Source organism: Poecilia mexicana, unplaced genomic scaffold (assembly GCF_051168715.1).
Source record: "Poecilia mexicana isolate PSO_F unplaced genomic scaffold, ASM5116871v1 scaffold_21, whole genome shotgun sequence".
NCBI classification, from domain to species: domain Eukaryota; kingdom Metazoa; phylum Chordata; class Actinopteri; order Cyprinodontiformes; family Poeciliidae; genus Poecilia; species Poecilia mexicana.
In genome coordinates, this window is record NW_028263390.1 from 13,772,073 (window position 1) to 13,791,606 (window position 19,534).

General features: G+C 39.1%; 1 protein-coding gene across 6 annotated transcripts in view; it reads right to left on the reverse strand.

Annotated features, from left to right (window-relative positions):
* Window positions 1-19,534, reverse strand: part of sash1a (SAM and SH3 domain containing 1a) — a 166,695-nt gene that overhangs the window by 134,692 nt on the left and 12,469 nt on the right. The gene's annotated exons all lie outside the window — the stretch shown is intronic.

Sequence of the window (19,534 nt, forward strand, 5' to 3'; positions counted from 1 at the left end):
ATGCAACATTTCCCCTGAAGCCAGGTGGTGACTAGACAGAACAAGGTCAAGAAGAAAGGTCAGAGAGCATTCTGCCCCGCCTCCCCCTTCTTCACGGAGAACACAGGGGAAATGGCACATGAATACACTATTAGTTAAATCGTCTGAAAGGGGCAATTCCATCTAAAGGTATTTCTGAATTCACACACACCGATGTCCATTAGTTGAATTTATTTTTAAAAGGTAGCTGTGTAGATTTTGAGCTGCACTATGTCGAATTACTTCCAAAAGAAGAGAAAAAGAACAAAAACAGGACTGCACAATATACCGCAACGATATTATCTTTGTAATATCGATGTGTGGGATATTCATATCGAACAGGACTGTTTGGAGTGAAATAACTGGAGTGAAAATAGGAATACGCCACTGCAAGATTTTCTAATATGCAGTCCCACACAGAAACATCACAAATATTAACAAATGGAAATGACAAATGCAGTCTAGAAGGCCCTGAACGATGTCCACTTGTGGCTTGCATATTTCACAACCAGCAAGCTTCAAAAATCAATTCATTAGATCTTGGCATCAGCTGGATTCAACTGGTGCTAAAAGACATAAAATATAATATGTCCATATAGGGTGTGAGGCATTATAGCAGATTGAAAGACCTGGCCCATGTCGATTCTGTAAAACATCTAAATGAAAATGTGATAACATGCTGGGTTAAAGTTAGTCATTTTACATCGATCACACGAGAAGAAAAAGAGAACAGCTCAGCAAAGCCAAACATATGCCGCTCTATTGATGCTAAATTCACAGCTGGGCATGTCATGTATCGAGTGTCATTGTGGAAAGCCTCCATTTCTGCCTCTGTTTGGTGCAAACCTGCGGGCATATGTCAGACTGTACTCCCACACAGAAAACACTTCGCACAAACACATGGATACACACAAACACAGTCTAGTGCTTAAATATTAACACAAAATGAGCTGCTTTGGTCGTTGATTTCCAGGGTAATTACGTTTCCTCATAAGCCACTCTTTCTGGCTTACATTTCAAAAGATTCAAAGATTTTCTTTGTTAACACCCCAACCTCTGCCATAAGCCCTGCGGCAAGGATGTACAATTCTAAAATGAACTCTGCCTCACCTCCAACGCAGCCAAAGGAAATGAGGCAGCGCTAAAGGGAGGACGAGGAAAGTATGCCAACTGCGAACTCAGCCAATCATGTGTAGGATGTCAGTGGAGAAGGATATCTTGTGGGATTGGAGAAAGAGCCAGTGGGGGGACTGATAACCCTGTTTGAGAAATCCTGTAAGCTACCAAGATGCCAAGAATACTCTATATGTGCTTGAGCCTTGGCAATATACTATATTCTTTAGTAGGAGACTGCTGTTTCTTGTGGGTGGAATTTGTCTTCAGACAAAAAGACAGTTTTTAGCCTTTCCATAGTTTAAAACCATAAACTCTTCTGAGCCTGTTCAAATGTGGTTTTAAACTACATTTGAACTGCTGTTGAGGAGAATAATGATGAATATTGGAGCCGTCATTAACCTTGAGTAGCTCAAGATTAATGGCTGCTTAATCTTAATCTTCTATCTGATAGTCTTCAGATATAAGATAAATGACTTATCATTTTAAAAACTCACATAATAGACAAACTTGCAGAAAAGATTGCAGCTTTCAAGGAAAGTAGTCAGCTTGCTGTTTAAAATTTCTAATCCATTTGTTTTACCCTCAACTCATTAAAAACAAAAATGCAACATTTAAGTGCCACCAACACACCGTACTTAGCCACCCCATATGTGTAAAAAGTTTCCTTAATTATGGGAAACCGGTGATTGTCTGATAATTAAATGTGAACCCCACCTTATCTACCTTGGCAAAAGTCTAAAAAACAGCTATTATGAGACAGACTTGACTGACCCACCCACCAGGTCATGTTTGCATATTAGCAGTTAACAATAGTCACCCTCATTGTTGCCAACTCTACTATATTTATCAACATTTCAGACAAAAAAAAAAAATGTATATTGACCAAAATCTGAATAGGCAGGTCAGGCTTTTTAAAGATCGGCAATCGGCAAGAAAACTGCAATCGGTGCACCCCTATTTGTTGCTGTACACATTTTATTTGCTTACAGGACAGGAAAGTTCATTTACAGACTTATTTGACAAAAGACTCTTCTTCAACATGTACCTGGATCCCTTAAATGGGTTCATTTTGTACTTGTGTTGCTCTGAAGAGCAGAAACATAACAAAACATAATATTGTGCACTGTAGTAGAAACTTTACTCAAAAAATTTAGTGAGTATTTAACCTCTATTCTTGCTTACATTTATGCACCAAAAGGTAATGTAAAATTAAAACACAAAAAAATATAAATGCTCTTGGAGGTCACCCAAAAAAAATCATAAGCTCGATGTGTAAACTTGCCTACAGTGAAACGATTATTTTTTATTTATTTTTTTTAACAAATGGAACCATGACAAACAAAATAAGGACCAATGTTTATCTTAACACTGTGCTTAGTAAGAAAGATGAGATGATAAAAAAATAAATAAATTATCGGTATAAGAAGTGCAGCATTTTTTTTTTCAGTATAAACACATGCTAATACACTTTGTTTATGTAAGAAACAAAATGTTATTGGCTTCCTGGCCAAACCTCACCACGGGTGCCAATAAATGAGGACTGTGCTAAATTTTCTAATAAAATGGAGACTTGTGCTTTTTGTTACTGCTGACTACCGATGAGAAAAAAAATTACAGCTCTGTGCCCCAGCCCCATCCAATTCAATGTGCTTTGCATGCTAACTCACCTGACACCCAACCAGAATACACAATCTGTTCAAACAGCAAGGAAGAATCATTTGTTATGCTTAATGCAAAGGAGAATCCAGGGAGGGAGGCTGGTGAGGGAATGAGACAGAAGTGAGCTGCTGCTTATGACTATTTTGGAATTTGATTGCAAGTTTAAACCTTTTTCTCGTTCCCATTTCGGTTTTAATTTCCATCTGAATGAAACAAACTCTGTTATCCTGTGAACAACGTTTTGGTGATATTCGTCTCTATCGAGGTGCACCTGGTACTTCCACTTCATATTTCTTCTCATCACACATGAAGTCAAACAAGCAACTTGATAAAGTGTATTTCGTGTATGCATGTTGAGCTAGTTTCTTGCTAAAAAAAAAAAAAAAAAAAAAAAAAAAGTAATAGGCTCTGACTGAAACTTTAAATAATTTCGTTTTCAGCCGTTTTCATTGACAGGACAGAAAAGTCCTTTGACTTCTGCTGCATGTTGTTGCGATGGACAGCAACACCTTTGTGAAGCCGAGACAACAAATCTTCTCCCCAAATAACAAACCTATTCATAAGGTTTGGCGGCTTCAGAGGCGATTTCTCCGAGACCATTTTGTCACCTTTTGAGTAAGTGTTTCCCTGTTGCCACGTGCCCGTCTGCATCCCAGAGAGCGCGAGCTCTGGAACGAGCTGGGAAAACAAGACACTGCACTGAAGGAGGCGGCAGAGAGAAACTGTAATAAAGTTTGTCAGGATGTGTGAGGTCGAACTGATAAGTGTGAGGAAATTGTCTCGCACTAAAAGACCGTGCTGTAAAGTGAAGGGAGAGGGAAGCAGAGGGGAAGCAAATGTGTAACAGTTTGTGCCATACATCTATAAATAATAAAGTATGTGTCTATATATAATATGTATGTTTCAGCTGTTAGAAATCTGCCTGTTAAATTTAAATCTCGAGAAAAAAAAAAAAACATGTTTGTGCTTTAAATACACTATGTAATAATCTCATGTATTTAGATAATTACATCTTTACATTGAGCCATTCTACTTGTATTAGAATGGCAAAACTGAAATTGAGAACGACTCATCTGCAGCCAGGCATTAGTTCTTCTAGAAATAATTTACACTAAAAGGCAACACAATTTGGTGAGTTTTACATTGTAAACAATCAACTGACCTGCAATCTCCCTTATGAACTCCATTTTATTTTTATTTTTTTTATGTAAATGCATGGGTTTGGTCATGTGTCATCCACATTTCTAAGCAGCACTTAAAGGGCAGATTGTATGAGCTCCTGGAGCCATAAATACATCACTAAGTCCGACGAAATTGATTTTACGACTTGGAAACTCAGAGGACATGGAGTAGCTCTAAGTTTCAATATATAAAAAGAAATTGAACTACATTCAAAAACTAAGTTTGGGGTCTTTTTGCCTAAATGAATCTGGGGTCAGAGTTAAGCAGCTTAAGAAACAAAAGTAAAATCTTGACACCTTCCTAGACTTAACAGTAAAAGATTAAAAGACTAAAACCAGAGGAAGTCATATGAAGTGGTCTTGAGAAGGAGTGTTACTTTAGAACCAAAACATAAACTAAACAAGAATAACTCCATACATGTAAATCCTTAGGATTTCAACATTTTTACTAAACATTACTTTGAAACAAACAATAAAATTCAGCAAAGAAATTTTGCTTATGGCTAGAATGGGCCTATTTTTATCTTGATTGGCACTGAACAGTGGGGAAATGAAAGTCTGTGTGTTTTTAACCAATTAATGTTTTATGTTCCTACCAGGCTGAGTGAACCAAACGCTCTTCTGGAAGGAAAAGAGTCTTGAGGCAGAGAGACTCAAAGAAACATATTTTCAACATCAATAAAGTGTTTAAAATAAGCTCAATGCAAACACAGCAACGTAGGAAGCAATTTCAAGAGAATTTTTAAAGATACATCATTTGGGCTGCAAGAGTGGGAGAAAGAAAAAGGATGTCTGCTGGTGACGGGAGGGCTGAATTTTCACGGTAAAGCTGATTTATTTTTATTTTTCTGTTACATCATTTACCATCTGGAAACGTTGAAAGCCTTATGGAAATCTCAGCGTTAAGGTAAGGAACTACATTCTCCAGTGAATATATGTACACTCCTTTGTTAATTTTATCTTTTACCAATGGTGTTTTTCACGACTGCTGATCTTATATCTTCTCGTATCACAGCGCTTTTAAAAGAAAAATCCTAATTAGATGAGTCAGTTTCAACTGGTCAAAGAAACTGGACACCGAATTCGGATTGGCGCCTTTCTAAAATTAAACGTATCTCCATGTCACACCATTTCTCAGCAGTTGAAATACTTACAAAGATATACTTCAAGGCCAGCGCCGCAGAAAGCCCCTACACATATGCTGCAGAGCACCTGATCGATCAGCACCACTGCGTTAGCATTGCAGATGGCCATCATTTGAAGGGTATCATGTGAGAATCAATCGCAGGCAGCAGCATTTGAGCTCGGGAGATTCCACGGGGATAAGTTTGCTCAAATCGGACGAGCTGGGATTTGGCACTCCAGAGCTTTGCTTGTCACAATATTGATTTAGAAATAATTACCCAGACTGCTTAGTGATTCTGCGAGTGTTCGCCAGTATCCCTGCTCCACAACCCCAAACCTCTTTACCCCGAGTGTCACCGCTGGTAAACCAGCCATTATTACTCCCTCTGATTAGATGTACCCAACATAATCTGCAAGAGAGCTGTCTGTTTTGAAATACAGCTGTAGCCGTCTGCTCTTCCTGCAGAGAGGTCTAACAGAGTAAGTAAGTAATTACCATCAAAGCCGGTGCATTTGATTGACAGCTAAACTGCTGATTGAATAACTGTAGATATGAATCATTCAGATACCCTATGAAAGCTGCTAACAGTGGTGAGCCTTTGCAAAGGTGTGGGGATTTATTTTTTTTTAAAGTACAAATTTAAGTAAAACCCACTAATACAAACATTTCAGACGACATCAGTCCGTTTCAGGATTCCGACAGAAGAGTTAAGAGATGGGCCACATCACAGTTAAGGCTGTGTCCATTAAAAACATGGAAAACAAATCACGGAGCACACCAAGTCAAACGTGTCACAGCGCATTTTGTTGGCACGTCTGCTCCACTGAGACAGCTTGATAAAGTGTCCATGCAACACCATGCAGCATAACTGCTCAGCAGGGATAAAAGTGAAGGAGACACGCTGGCTTTAAGTGCTCTAATCGCTCTGAATCACATAACCCATTGCTACGGCCCTGCTCTAATAGACTAATTATGAATCTGTGCAGTACATGCAGGAAGGCAGCAGCTGAGCAAATTCTCCCTGTTGCAGCCTAGCAATCCATTTCTCACGCTTTCTGCTGTATCTGAATTAGAGACGGAGCAGTCTGCAGCTTCCTTTCAAATGTCTCGACAACAGAACCGAAGCACAAGTAAAGAGGAATTTGTGATTTGTTTCTAGCAGCCTGGCAATTTTTTTTTTTTCCTACAGCTTTTAACAGAAAGCATGTGCTACACTTAATTGGACAGATGGAACGAAGAAACGCATGGAAGGGTTGCTGTTTTTTCACACCAAGTCTGAATTTACTCTGAAGGATTATCATTCAAGATAATACATTGACTCATTTAAATCGATATGTAAACATGCTTTTTTATCAAATCCTCGCAACGTTAAAATAAGATGCTAAATGTGAAATGTTTAAGCTACCAGGTCGATGCGTAAGAACGTTGAGCAGTTGATAATTAACCAAATTTGTGATTTTGTCATTAAAGGCCATATGGTGCAGTTTTGATTATTTTTAACAGCATAAACACTCTGAAAATATAAAACCAGTATCTGTTTTAACTCTGGTTAACAACAAAAGTTTTGTGTCTAACAAAACTCGGTTTGGTTTACCTGAGGAATAATATTACTTTTTAAATTCACCATGTTTAAAAATAATAGCCTTACTAATGATGAATTTAGAGTTCGATAGATAGTAGTGATTTTGTTCTCCTAAAGTAAAATTTTAATGTTTGCATAGCAATTGTGATTTTTCTGTGTCCTTAAGCAATTCTAGAATGTTTCAATCATTCTGTGTTTTTGATGCACCTTTAAAAATCCTAAAACGCACATCTATTTTTTCTGGTATGCAACACAAATCCAGCAGCTCAAAATTGCTCCAGGTGCCTAACTCGGCATATAAGACACATCTAATATTTTACCAGCCTACAAATGTTTAAGTAGCGACAGTTAGCTTGACATGCAGCAAGACTGGTCTCCGCTGAGTTGGCATTATATGCACTATTTTACTTGGTGGTGTCACAATTGCAATGCTGCCGTCATCTAAATTTAGCACATGGTCTCATTATGTGACACCACTATTCCCAACAGTCTGTTCAGTTACTTAAGATTAAAATATTAGTTTATTTTACCCCTTTTCCATCAAGCAGCAACTGCTTTAATAATTACATGGAACCTCCTCAAAATATCCAGCAAATGCAAAAGGAGAATTAATCTCCTGACTGACACTGTTCTCCGCCCAAACCATTTACTACCAATTAGAGTCAGAATGGCATGAGCTTATTTGGGAGATAATCATCAATAACCGCTGCACGTTGCCGAAAAAAAAGCGACCAGTGTTGTTGTTAGTCTAAGATGAATTAAGCATGCAGTTAGCCTGACATCATCCATCGAGGAGAGTTATTATGGCATCATAAAAAATAATGAAAAAAAAAAAAAAGGCCTTTTAAAGAGGCGTTCATGCAAAACAGGCAAACCTTTCAGCGGCGATGGCTCTCAGCAACCCAGAAAGAGACTGCCTTATATGAGCCGAACATTAAATTGTGCACAATTAACATGTTGGTGTGCATCATGACTACGGTAACTGTTCAAGAAGCAAAAGCAAAAAATGCTAAAGATAAATCTGATCACTGCCATCACAGATCATTTGTTATTTGGAAGTTAAGGTGAAATTCCTTCCATGTGTGAAAGACAAACACTCAGGTTAAATCAGACAATCAATCTGCCGTTGCCTCCCCCACTTTTATAGCCTATTCTCCTGTTGTGACCTTGTACAGCATGGGCACTGCTTACAGGTGCTCTGTGCATGCATTTGCATAAATTTTCTCCGAAAGCATTTGCAGATCAGCTCTCGTAAGTTGGCCAAAATGAACTAAAATCATAGCTAGAACTCCAAGTGATATGGCAACCTGGGGATTTGTTGCATTCACAAGCATGGTTTTAAAAAAGATTATTCCAGCTCCAGACAGTTTTTTCCCCACTTTGTCTGTATGAAATCTTACTGTGACTAATCTGTTTCAGATGAGTCATAGGGTTTACGTGTCAGTGATTGATAAGGGTATACAGAGCCACGCAGCGCTGCCTTGTGTAAAGTGAACTGCAGCTGCAGCATAGAAATTTCTTAAGGCCCTGTCAGATTACATTTGACATGACAGATCAAACCAGAAATCACACGGGGTGAAACATACACAACGGTAAAAACATCAAGGCGAAAATGGTGGAAATGTTATTTTGCACCACACAAACCACTTTGTGGATTGTTGTTTGGCTTAAGGTTCATTAAGCTTATTAATTTGACCCAAAATCAGGGTTCTTTATCCGTTCAGAAAAATGGTTAATGTGCAGGAGTTAAAGATTGAGTAGGCGTTTGTGTGCAGAGTACCGAAACCCATTTTTAGTTTGCCTGTCAATTACTGTGAATATTGCTTAACCTGTGACAAACATTGAACCTTAAGGTATCCTACTGGTGACATCTAGGTAATGGGAGGATTGACCAAGGAGTTAAATACACACAAAGATTTATCAATGACATTCTTGGTCACATTGCTCATATAAATTGTAACAGGCTTTAGTCCTAAAACAGAAACCTGAAGGACATCTTTTGCAACATTGAAGTAATGGAAAGACAGGCAATGAAGCTAAGCATACTCCCACTGGACAAAAGGATCATTTGAAAAAAATCAGTTGATAGCTCAGTTTGAAATACCAATATCTGAAAGCCCTTTAATGTGACATGTGATAATTTACTCTGCTGAATGCTTTTGGCAAGCCTAAAATACACAGTGGAGCTTAAAATAAGAGGCACAAGTCTAGCCTGGCATTGTGACTATAATAATATGCAAAGGGTAAAGAAATGAAATGAAACAAATGGGGAATTTTAATAAAGGGTTCTGTGCAGAGTTCTCCCTGCAAAATAACCAGTGTTGCCATGGCAAAAAGCTGAAGCCCTTCGCTCACCTATAACTCGTGGGCCTCTCTCTTCACTAGTTCTTAATAAGGCACAGCACAAAATGTTGGACTTTTTTTTTCACTTTTCAGCGACTCGACCGGAAAAATGTTTTTCTTTGGCTTTTGTTAGACATGTTTTACTGTTTACATAACCATGTAAGACAAAGCTGACTCCAAAGTTAGCAAAAATGAGAACGTAGTAGCTATTTTGTCATGGTTGCCTAAGCGTGGGAGCTTAGCGTGCACCCGTGCAACAAAACAATCTGGTTGTATTCTTACAATCTTACACGCACGTAAACGCAAGTGGGCTAGGGTGTTTGATTTGTTCCAGTAAAATCTGTCATTGTATTAGTAGTAATCCGTGGATATGAGCTTATGTTCAGTGCTTTGTTGGATTTGTTGTAAAGGAATGAGTAAGATGAAATGATCTTTAGTCCATGTACTTAGCATCTTAGCGACATTTCCACATTCTTTTTTTTTTACCTAAAGAAACTAACATTGGCACTCAATCTATGCATCAGTTCTGTCGTCAGTCTCAGCAACCTGACAACACAGAGCATTCATTGAAAAAAAAAAATGAAAAAAAGTGCTGGTCTCAGCCAAAGTGCCTTAAAGCAAACATCACAGCAGAGTGAAACTCAATCTCTGGGCCACTTCAGGGTGGCTGAAAACGTCCACTTCACTGGCAAACCTGCCTCATACGAAGCTCCACGTCCTAAAAAAAAAAAAAAAAGGCCCCTGAAAAGCATGCTCGACATTTGTTTACAAAACACTGTCAGACAGAAGTGGAGAGGGCGGTGGGGATATGGTGGATAGGTTCACTGGCGAGGTCACGAGTGGATTTAAGCTGCACTATGTAAATGACCCCCTCCTATAGGATTTCAATGAGCACTAAATAATCTGCCGGTATGACCTAGTCTCATCTCTCACTCTCTCTCTTCCCTCCCATCAACAAAGAGCCTCTGTCAGCGAGTTTCACTCTGCTGAGAGACAGAGTAGAGCGAGGGAGACGGAGACAGGGCAGAGACACACACACACACACACGCACGCACTATAGATGACTGCCCCATAGAGAAAGAGAGATAAATAAGAGTCTGGTTTCTTCTGTTTCCACTGAGCTTTGCTTTGATTATAATGGAGAAGCAACTCTTAAAAATAAACAAATAGTTGACTTATTCAGAAAATGAAAAACCAAGGAGTTTGATAACTGATGCTAATTGGACCCAAAATGCAAAGTTACATCTGAGGAGATAACATTTGCTGCATAAATTGACATTTAAACATGACTCCAAGGCTGTTATGCAACTTATTTTCATTCATTCACTTATGACTTGATTTTTCACAGGAACTGCATGAAACTCTGTTTATGTGAGAAATCCTCAACCAACTTTGCATTTGTGCAAACAGTTTTAAGGAGATCTTGTAAACAGAGACTTTCACATGGTGTACCACGCAGAGCCCCGCCAATAACATCATAGAGCAAAATGAACCAAAGTGCACACCGACCCAAACCAGAATATGGACTGTCATGCATAGTGATGGCAGTATCATGCTTTGGAGCTGTTTTGCATGAAGTGATACAGGAGAAATGTACAAAGTGGACGGAGTGATGTAAAAGGATTTTGAACATTACCTCCAATTAACACCTGGTGGGTTTGACACTTAGACATAATTTGATGGTCCAGAAGGACAATTCTAAACAGATAGTGGGATTTATTTAAGAATGAATAATCAGGCTAACATTAAGCTTCCTTAAACCCTTATCACTGTGAGTGTTGGTCTTTGCAAAAAAAAAAAAAGTGTGTCATCAAGGTGGACTAAATAGTAAGTTTCTGTCATTCATGTTTTGTTCTGTGTGGATGAGGAAACATTCACAAACATTTGAACACCTTTCATCGAGTTCTTGCTTTTAAACTAAACTGTAGATGAATTGCGTTTTAATTTACGTACCGACGTAAAAAGCTGTCTTAAATGTTGCACATTTTTCACACAAAACCCTAAGCCGCCTTTCCGCCTCAATATATTAAAAATGTTAGCAACAGCCAGTATTGCAAACAAATCACAACCTCGCAGGGATCTCCTACTTGAATCAAACAATAACTCCGAGATTAGAAACACCATTCCATTCTCGCAACCATTTGCTCCAAACTCTCTGAATAAGCAGAGTGTTAATAATGAAAACCTTTCACAAGTGTGGAAATAGGAGCTTTGCATGTTTTAAGCCCCAGGGCGGTTCTTGTCAGCCAGCCACGCTTCTCCTCTTGCCGCTGCCTTTCGGCCTCCACGGAGACCAGATGAATCATTCCGTTCAACCTCTGACCCTCAGTAGGGTGATACGTGACACGCAGTTAGTGGCACATTAGCAGCTGAGAGCCTGCGGGCATGCCAAGACCGGCTGAGTCAGGATATTTTTCCTACAGGACGTGCCTCAGTCCAAGCCCACGGGATTGAATGACCGAAGGTCTTTGTAAATATAGTGATCCTGTCCGCCGAGGGCTTGGAATTTAGAAGAAACGTTTTGCAGACAGAAACTTGCAGGACATATCCTACGTCAGTCTTCTAACGTCCAGTGACCTACTTTCTTAGCTTAACATGTACATCTGTTGGAGTGACGAGCAAAATAAAAGCAACGCGGAAAGACCAAATGAACTGCTTTGGACCTATGTCACAGTTAATAAAAGACATGCTGGCAGCACAAAGTGAGAAGCAACTACTAATCCCAGTTATTATGATTACGGTGCTGCAGCAAGCATATCACTGATGCCTGTCACTGTGCTCATTGTCCACAGGATCACAGGAGAGCACTGCACAAAAATCCCACAGCGGTGCTTCTACATGTTGCCTTGGTAACCTATTACAAAAAAAAAACAACACACATACACACTTTTAGGACAAAAAAAAAAAGAAAAAAAAAAGAAAGGATAGCAAACTTGACATTCCATAATGAGACGACTGTGAATGGGGTGCAGCGGGGGGCTTTGCTTAGAGTCGGGCATACTGTCAACATAAATACACAAGCCTTCTGCCCTCTCTCAGTGAGGATAAATACCCAGAGAGAATTTGTCACACAGGAAAAAGGGGGAAAAGAGAAGGTTTTCATGCATCAAAATGTCTGCTGTTTGTGGATGGCAGAAAACAAAATGAGTCATCCCAGTGCACACACAAATACAGTCTCAGCTCAGAGACTCGACGACAAAAAAAAAAAAAAAAAAAAAAAAGCTTCATCAGACATTTCCTTCTGGCTTGTGTCCCCTTGCAGGCTCCATCCTCCAGGAAGTCAGAGTGCTGATGTGATTGAAAGTGTCCCTGGCAAAGGCTTTTACTCACTCGACCACATAGGTGAGAAGGGACTGAAATGCTGAATATGATCAGAGATTATGCCACAGTCCAAGAGCATCGGCTTTAGCAAGAATTTTCAAAACACCTATCCAGATGAGACAAGCTGAAGACGACAACATCTGGCTCGTTTCATCTAATCTCTCGGCTCAGTGAGAAATATCTTTAACTCCCACACAAGAACTAAACATGGCAAATTTTCTGTTTATAATCCTCCTGAGTCTCGTACATGTTGACTGGATTATACAGCCTAATTTTTTTGGTGGGGGGGCTTCATGTCTGCTTTAAAATGCTGTAGTCCGGGTCATGTGGGTCTATTTTTAAAATCGTTTTAGTGGCAGGCAATGGCTGGAAGTGAGGAGACTGCATGTCAAATTAATCTCTCAGGAGAAGGAGACAAAACGTGGAAAGAAATTCTCCAAGGGAAAATCCTTGTTTATTCATAAAGTTATGATAAGAGTCCCTGTGAGAAATCGGCTGGCGTCCAGAACCGGACGATTTTCTGCTTGTTTGCCCCGTAAGGCTCAGGAACTCAAAAAGGCAACCATTATCATATCAGTGAATGCCTCTCAACAAAACTCTGCAGCATGAAAGCTGTGACTGACGAAGGAAGATTCAGTTAACTTATTTTGAGTAAGCTATGTCAAATGAAGTTAGACGAACCACAGAGTACGTAAAACTGTACTCAAAGGGAAACCATACAAATATGTCAACCACAAACCACAAAATTCTGATTGCTGCCTCTACAGTTGTGCTGCTTATATTCTCCGGCTGAAGTGAATAAATAAAACGTGATTCTGCTATATGTGACAGGTATTAAACTATTTTCAGACCTGAAATATTAGCAAATTTGCTAAGTCACATTGGTAAAAGCATTCTTTTGTAGTGGAAGTTTTTCTCTTTTTTTGGAGGGGTGAGAACGTCAGGACCTCTCATCTTTCCTCCACTGCAAGGCCAAACAGTAACAATGATCACATAAGTGACACCAGTGCCAAGTTATTTGTGGCAGACTGCAATGTTAATGTAATATTAATCACTTTTAGTTATATTAAACAGAGTTTACATGTGGGTGAAAGGCCAAATCGCATGAAAATCTATTTGGTTTTCCATATTATTAGACTAGGCCCAAGTTAGGAATGATAGCATCAGCTGCCATTGGAGCAGCTCGTATAACTTCAGCTAACTTTGTGAGACTGAAATACAAATGGAGAATTGTAGATAACGTTGTAAAACCTTAACAATTGCAGTTATCAACCGTTGATATATTTGTGTACGAAAACATAGCGAATGCATCAGTTTGTGGAGGATTCCACTCAAACGCTATAATGGCTTTTCAAAATCATTTTTGTCCCGTCATCCAAATAACGTTTAGGCTTTGAGACGTGGGGAATACGACGACATGGAGAATGAGCTTTTTATGTGGTTTATGAAGTAGATAAAGAAGAATTATTTTTCAGTTGAATTTTAGTTTGCAAATATTTAATCAGAAAAAAATAGCAATTGCATCTCTGCTGAAAAAGGTTTTGATTGAATGGCCCATGTGAAAATAAAAAGAAGAGTTGCAATAAAGTAGCATGTAATGCAAAGGTTTTTTTTTTACAGTTTTAAATTGTATTTCTTTTTCATAAGAAACATTCAGGCATAGGCTTAGCTACTTACAAACTAATTCCTAAAGACATTTGGGATCCGCAAGAAAAACACTTAGGACCACAAATGCAATGCTAACAAGTAACATAATTAGCTGATCCTTTGTGTGTTGTTTTGCACTTAGTCAATTCACTACCTCTAATAATCCCATGTAGGCAGTTTATAGTGCCCTTACTGCTATTAAACTCTGTTACCATGATGCCATTATCTCTTCTGTCTAGGTTTTTATGGCATAAGGGCTGAATGGTTTTTATTGTTCCTGGAAAATGATTTTCCCCGATGGCAAACTCCTCTGTTTTAGAGGTTAATGGGTGCTGTTATATTTGAAGTCATTTTAAATGTGTTTTTTTTTTTTTTTTTTTTTTTTTCTGAGCCTTCAACTGCATAAACAAATAATTAGCTGTCTATGAAAGTGGACATGTTTCAGTAGTTCTTGTCTTAACCTGACAGGAATGTCTTGTAGGTCTCTTTAGAATCTGAACTTCTGAAGTTATTCTCGGCTTTTTAAAGTAATTGCACACACATGCAGTTGCAAGACCATGCTTTCTGGAGCAATAAAATACTTGTGTATTTCCACAGTGCACAGTCAGAAGACTTAATCACAATTAGCATAAATACAGATATCTTGATTAATAACAAGAACTGTTTGTATTTCTAGTGTGCATTTAGTCATTCCTAAATGCACACTCATTTCTTGCCGACATACCAGACCAGAAAAAGTCTTTCATCCTCTGTTAACAAAACCTCACAAAGCTACTTGCAATCACATGTTCCAACTGAGGAGATTACAAGTGTGGTTTGCAGAGACACCCCTCCCTAAAAATGAGCACCTACCAACAGTTTGCTCAACTAAAAACAGACTCTTTGGGGTAAAACTATGGATTCACCACTACCTATAACATTACCGACATTACCCAGATGAGAACATACAACCCTGAAAGAAGGTGTTTGTCCAGATTCTAAGCAATCCAGGTCATGACAATCCTAAACAGCCCCTATGGCACTGTCAAAAACCAAGAAGACACTAAAATTTACCAACACTTCACTAACTGAATTCTTTGGGTACAATAAACTAAACATCACCAAATAAGCTCCAGACATTCGCCCTCAGCTACCAGTCATAAGTCTGCTTCTCAAATTAGAAACCTCCTTACCTACTCACTTTCTATGTTTGGGATAAAATCAATACCACTCTACTATATGAAGGTATAGTGTAAATAAAACCCATAAAGTTTTATTAATTTTACCCAAAGTATTGCTATAATTCCATCTTGTCTCGGCATCATGAACCGCATATTGTGTAATGTTGGCCGAATTCAACTTTGCAGACATGATTCACTCAAAAGCAGCATATGTAGTTGATCCTGGGAAAAGAGACAAGATTAGGGCTTATACATATGTAGGCAGGTGTGTTGTACTCAAACGGGATTAAAAACAACGTAGTCTCCGCCTCTTCCATTCTCGAAAGCATTTGCACACAAAGACTGGTGCAGAAACTCAATTCCAGGCAAACTACCGAAAATGAATGACTGCTTTACATAACAATTGACATAAGCCCAGATGGGGAATTCCTGCATAACAATGAGAACTGTTTCTGCTCATAATCACTACCCTAAATGTCCCCTTTTGCGCCATAATCTGCCTCCAAAGAAAGCTTAACCATGGCAGATACTGGAGTTAGTAAGAATACCCAATCATCTCAAATGTTTTTTCAAGTTATCTCAATGTCTGACTGAGATTTGCTTGATAAAAACTTGCTATTTTGTAAGACAAAACAATTTCAATAACGTCCCGCACACCTAGTCAGGATAAAGCTGGCTGCTCCTGGGGAGGGTGGCTGAAGGTCCAGTTACAGAAGGGTAAGTAATGTTTAGCCCTTGAGTCATTAATGGAGTGGACAGGGACCAGGACTGCAGGGGGAGCTGGAAGAAGCAGCCCGTCCCCGTGGCCCATTGTTCTGGATCGCCAGTGTATTGTCATCAGAGAGGAAAGAAAACAATCCCTTCACTAGGCTTTCAACGGGGCGAAGGCACCATAACAATAACCCCACATCACAATGCAGTCCGCCCAAAAGACGGACACTGCCAAGCATTCACATGCAGAACACATTCATTTCCTTCACTGACACCACCTCTTTCACGGGAGAATGTGAGAGGAAATGCAAACAGCTAATATTACAAGGTGGCATATTTCACTTTGAACTGATAAATCCGATAATGGTTATTCACTCTGAAAAGACCAATTCATGACCAGCAATAGTTGCTACTGTGCCTTCAGTCAACAGTCTTGCACAGTTCATGGACTGATGCATAAATCTAATTAGTTATGTTTATTATTCCGTTTCCAAATGCTTTGGAGTGTATCCTCCATGCCAGTCTTCAAAAAACAAGTTTTTGCATGCAGATGAAAGCAGAGAACATGACAGACTGTGAATGTCTGTGGATGTCAAAAAGTCTCCAATTAATAAACTCTGCAAATGACTAAAGACAGCCTGAAAATGCTAATCATATGTTTTACCTTTCCATCAATCATGCTGCTCTTTTTTTGGCATTCCTGCTTTTTTTTTCTGTCCATCTAAGACTGTGTTTGTTTGTCTGCCTGCCTTGCCGGCTGTCAGTCTTTATCTCTTGGTCTCTGTCAGCTTGTCAGGTCTGACTGTCTGTCAATTTGTATTTCAGCTTGCCATCCTTGCCTGTACGGTGTAGAGAATGAGGCCAAAAAAACTGACTTAGGATATTTTGTGGAGCAGAGAAAGTCTGTGATGCATGACCCCAAACAGACAGCAAGCTGCCTGTTGGGCTCTTCATTGTTGGGCTTTTGTTTATGAAATCAGCTCTGGGATACATGCATAATTTACTAAATGACTGATACTTCCTTGTCAATCAATAATCACAATCTTGTGGTTTACTTTCTCATGAGAACCAAAATTACTCCCTCATATAAAGCAGAATTTTAAAAAAGCTCATTATAAGCTAGGGCCTTTAAAGGCTCCCATGTCGAAATAAATACTGGACTTAGAGTAATCTTCTTTGAAACAACTAAAGTAAACTGTAACAAGACTGATTACACAAGCTACCGGCTTTCACAAGAAGTCAAACAAGGCCACGTCGAGTGAATGCAGAAGGCAACATTTACATAAGCCTTTGATTAGTTTGTTCACACATGCATTTCAAGCCAAGATTTCAGCTGACTGTTTGATATCACCAGCGAGGCTGAATTGAGGTTTGCCTGAATAGTAATAGTAAAGAGATGAACCAGCCACTAAACATGAATGCAGAATAGAACAAGGCAATTTTAATCTCGACAGCCCTGGACTGTGTATGTGGTATTTCACATACCTGGTTATTTGAGCTACTTGCCTTTTTTTTTTCCATCTGAAAGTACTCTGCCAATTTTCCTCTGAAATCAACAAGGCACTTTTGTTCACACAAGAAGTGTGCTCACTGGGTTGTTTTTTGTTTTTTTTCAGGCCATTCTCTGTTAACCCGTAAGGAGTTGTGTGTGAAAATCCCAGTTCACACACAACTGAAATTCTCAGACCAACTAGTCTAGCATACAATCACCCCACATAAAAAAAAAAAAAAACCTTACTTGCTCAATCTGATACTTGGCTTGAACTTCAGCAAGTCATCTTATCTACATATAGATGTCCAAGTGCATTAAGTTGTTGCATGTGGTTGGTTGATTCACATTCTGGGTTGAAAGTCAATTAGAGGAACCCAATAAAGTGGTCAGTGAGTGTATATTTCTACATCTACCTATTTATGTTTTTGGAGTGCTTGGCACTGGTAATTTGAGCTGCATGCAAACATTAGCAACAAACTCACATTTTGAATTATGCACTTTTCCTCATTTCGTTCAAAAATCGATTAAAACAAACATAGACCCTACAAAAAGTGTTAGGGGAAAAACACTTGAACACACCATTGCTCCATTTTGAGGAATTATGCATTAAATATGACGAGTAGCTACTTAAAATCTTATGAATCTGAACAGCAGACTGTTGTCATTTCACAATTAATTTAGTTTCCCAGTTTAGCTGCATTGTAAACAAGTATGATGAATGAATGTTTTATCTTTATGCCTTTTGAAATTTGTTGCTTCGCATTCTCCATTAACTGTTCAAAGCAACACACATTTAAGCCTTTGCTAGTCACCGCAGGCGAGTATAAACTGAACAACACCGTTTTCAGTTAGGAATCTTACAAACCACAAAAAACAATCGCATACCTATGAAATGATACAGTGCTTTTGCGAAATATTAAGTGCAACACACTGCATGTTTTAAAGTGTGTGCATTTGCGTGGGTGTGTTTGAGGAATGTAGTAACTGCCTGGTAATTAGAGTTCAGATTCAGGTATGTAGAGCCGCGGGGAAGCCTGGGTAAGACAGGCAGAAAGACAGACACTCTGTGGGTTTAGTTTGGCTTAATCCCCTACCAGGCAAAGCCACTACAAAAGCACTCAGGTAGGAACATATCGACACCGGTGTGGTCTCCGTGATCAAAGCTTTCAGCGTCGCCCTGAACTCATGCCTCAGAAAATGGACCAATTAGCGATAAGGGTGGGTTGAGAGTTGCTTGCGCTGCATGCCATACACCTAGCTGGCAGTGGCTTCAGACAAGGTAATTATACACACTCACCTGTCTGTCTCACTAACACTCATACCCTCCGCTATTACGGCTCACTCATCTCTCAGCACCACGGCATTACATCCCTCTGACATGGGCCAATATAACATCAGCTGACATGAACCCAACTGTAGCTACATGTGGGGGCAATTAATCTCTGTTGTAGAGTTTTAACCACCCCAAAGCTACTTGCTGCCTTCAGATTTTTGCCATTAAGCTGATGTTGGTGTCAGTACCGCCAGTACCCCTCTGTATGTCTCCATCTCCTCCATTCCGATTTATGGAGAGTGTTTGAAGTTCTTGTTTAACAAGGTACAGTGTCATCGTTCATTTAAAAATTCTTTTAAAAAAGCAGTTTCATATTAAATATGGGGAAATTTATTTGAAACTTAAAGAGTAAAAAATATCTGACAAGAACTCAATTAAATTTGTAGAGATAAAGCTTTTCATTCCTTATCCAACGCCCCACCCCCCATGACAGCTGCTCTCATATACTATAATAAATGTGCTTTCGAAAATTATGAAAGCCCAGATGATTATATCATGTCTTTTTAAGCTTCTAGATGAGTCGGAAAACCTGAGTTGAATGGCAGTCAATCTGCGGATTGACAGTGGATGTATTTTACTCCTTTGGTATAATTTCCAACGTTTATCTACTCAGACATATAAAACACCGTGGAATGTTATGGTTACTCCGAATGTTGTGCAGTTAAATGTCTACTTATGATTGATGGTAAATTCATGGTAATGGTAAAGTGCAAGCCCCTCTGCATGATTGATGGAGTCATAAAACTGACAGATGCCAATTAGTTACCTGAGAGGAGACGACGCATATCATGACACACCTGCGGACCACCCATCATTTATCCTCTGGTTCAACCAAACAGCCGCAC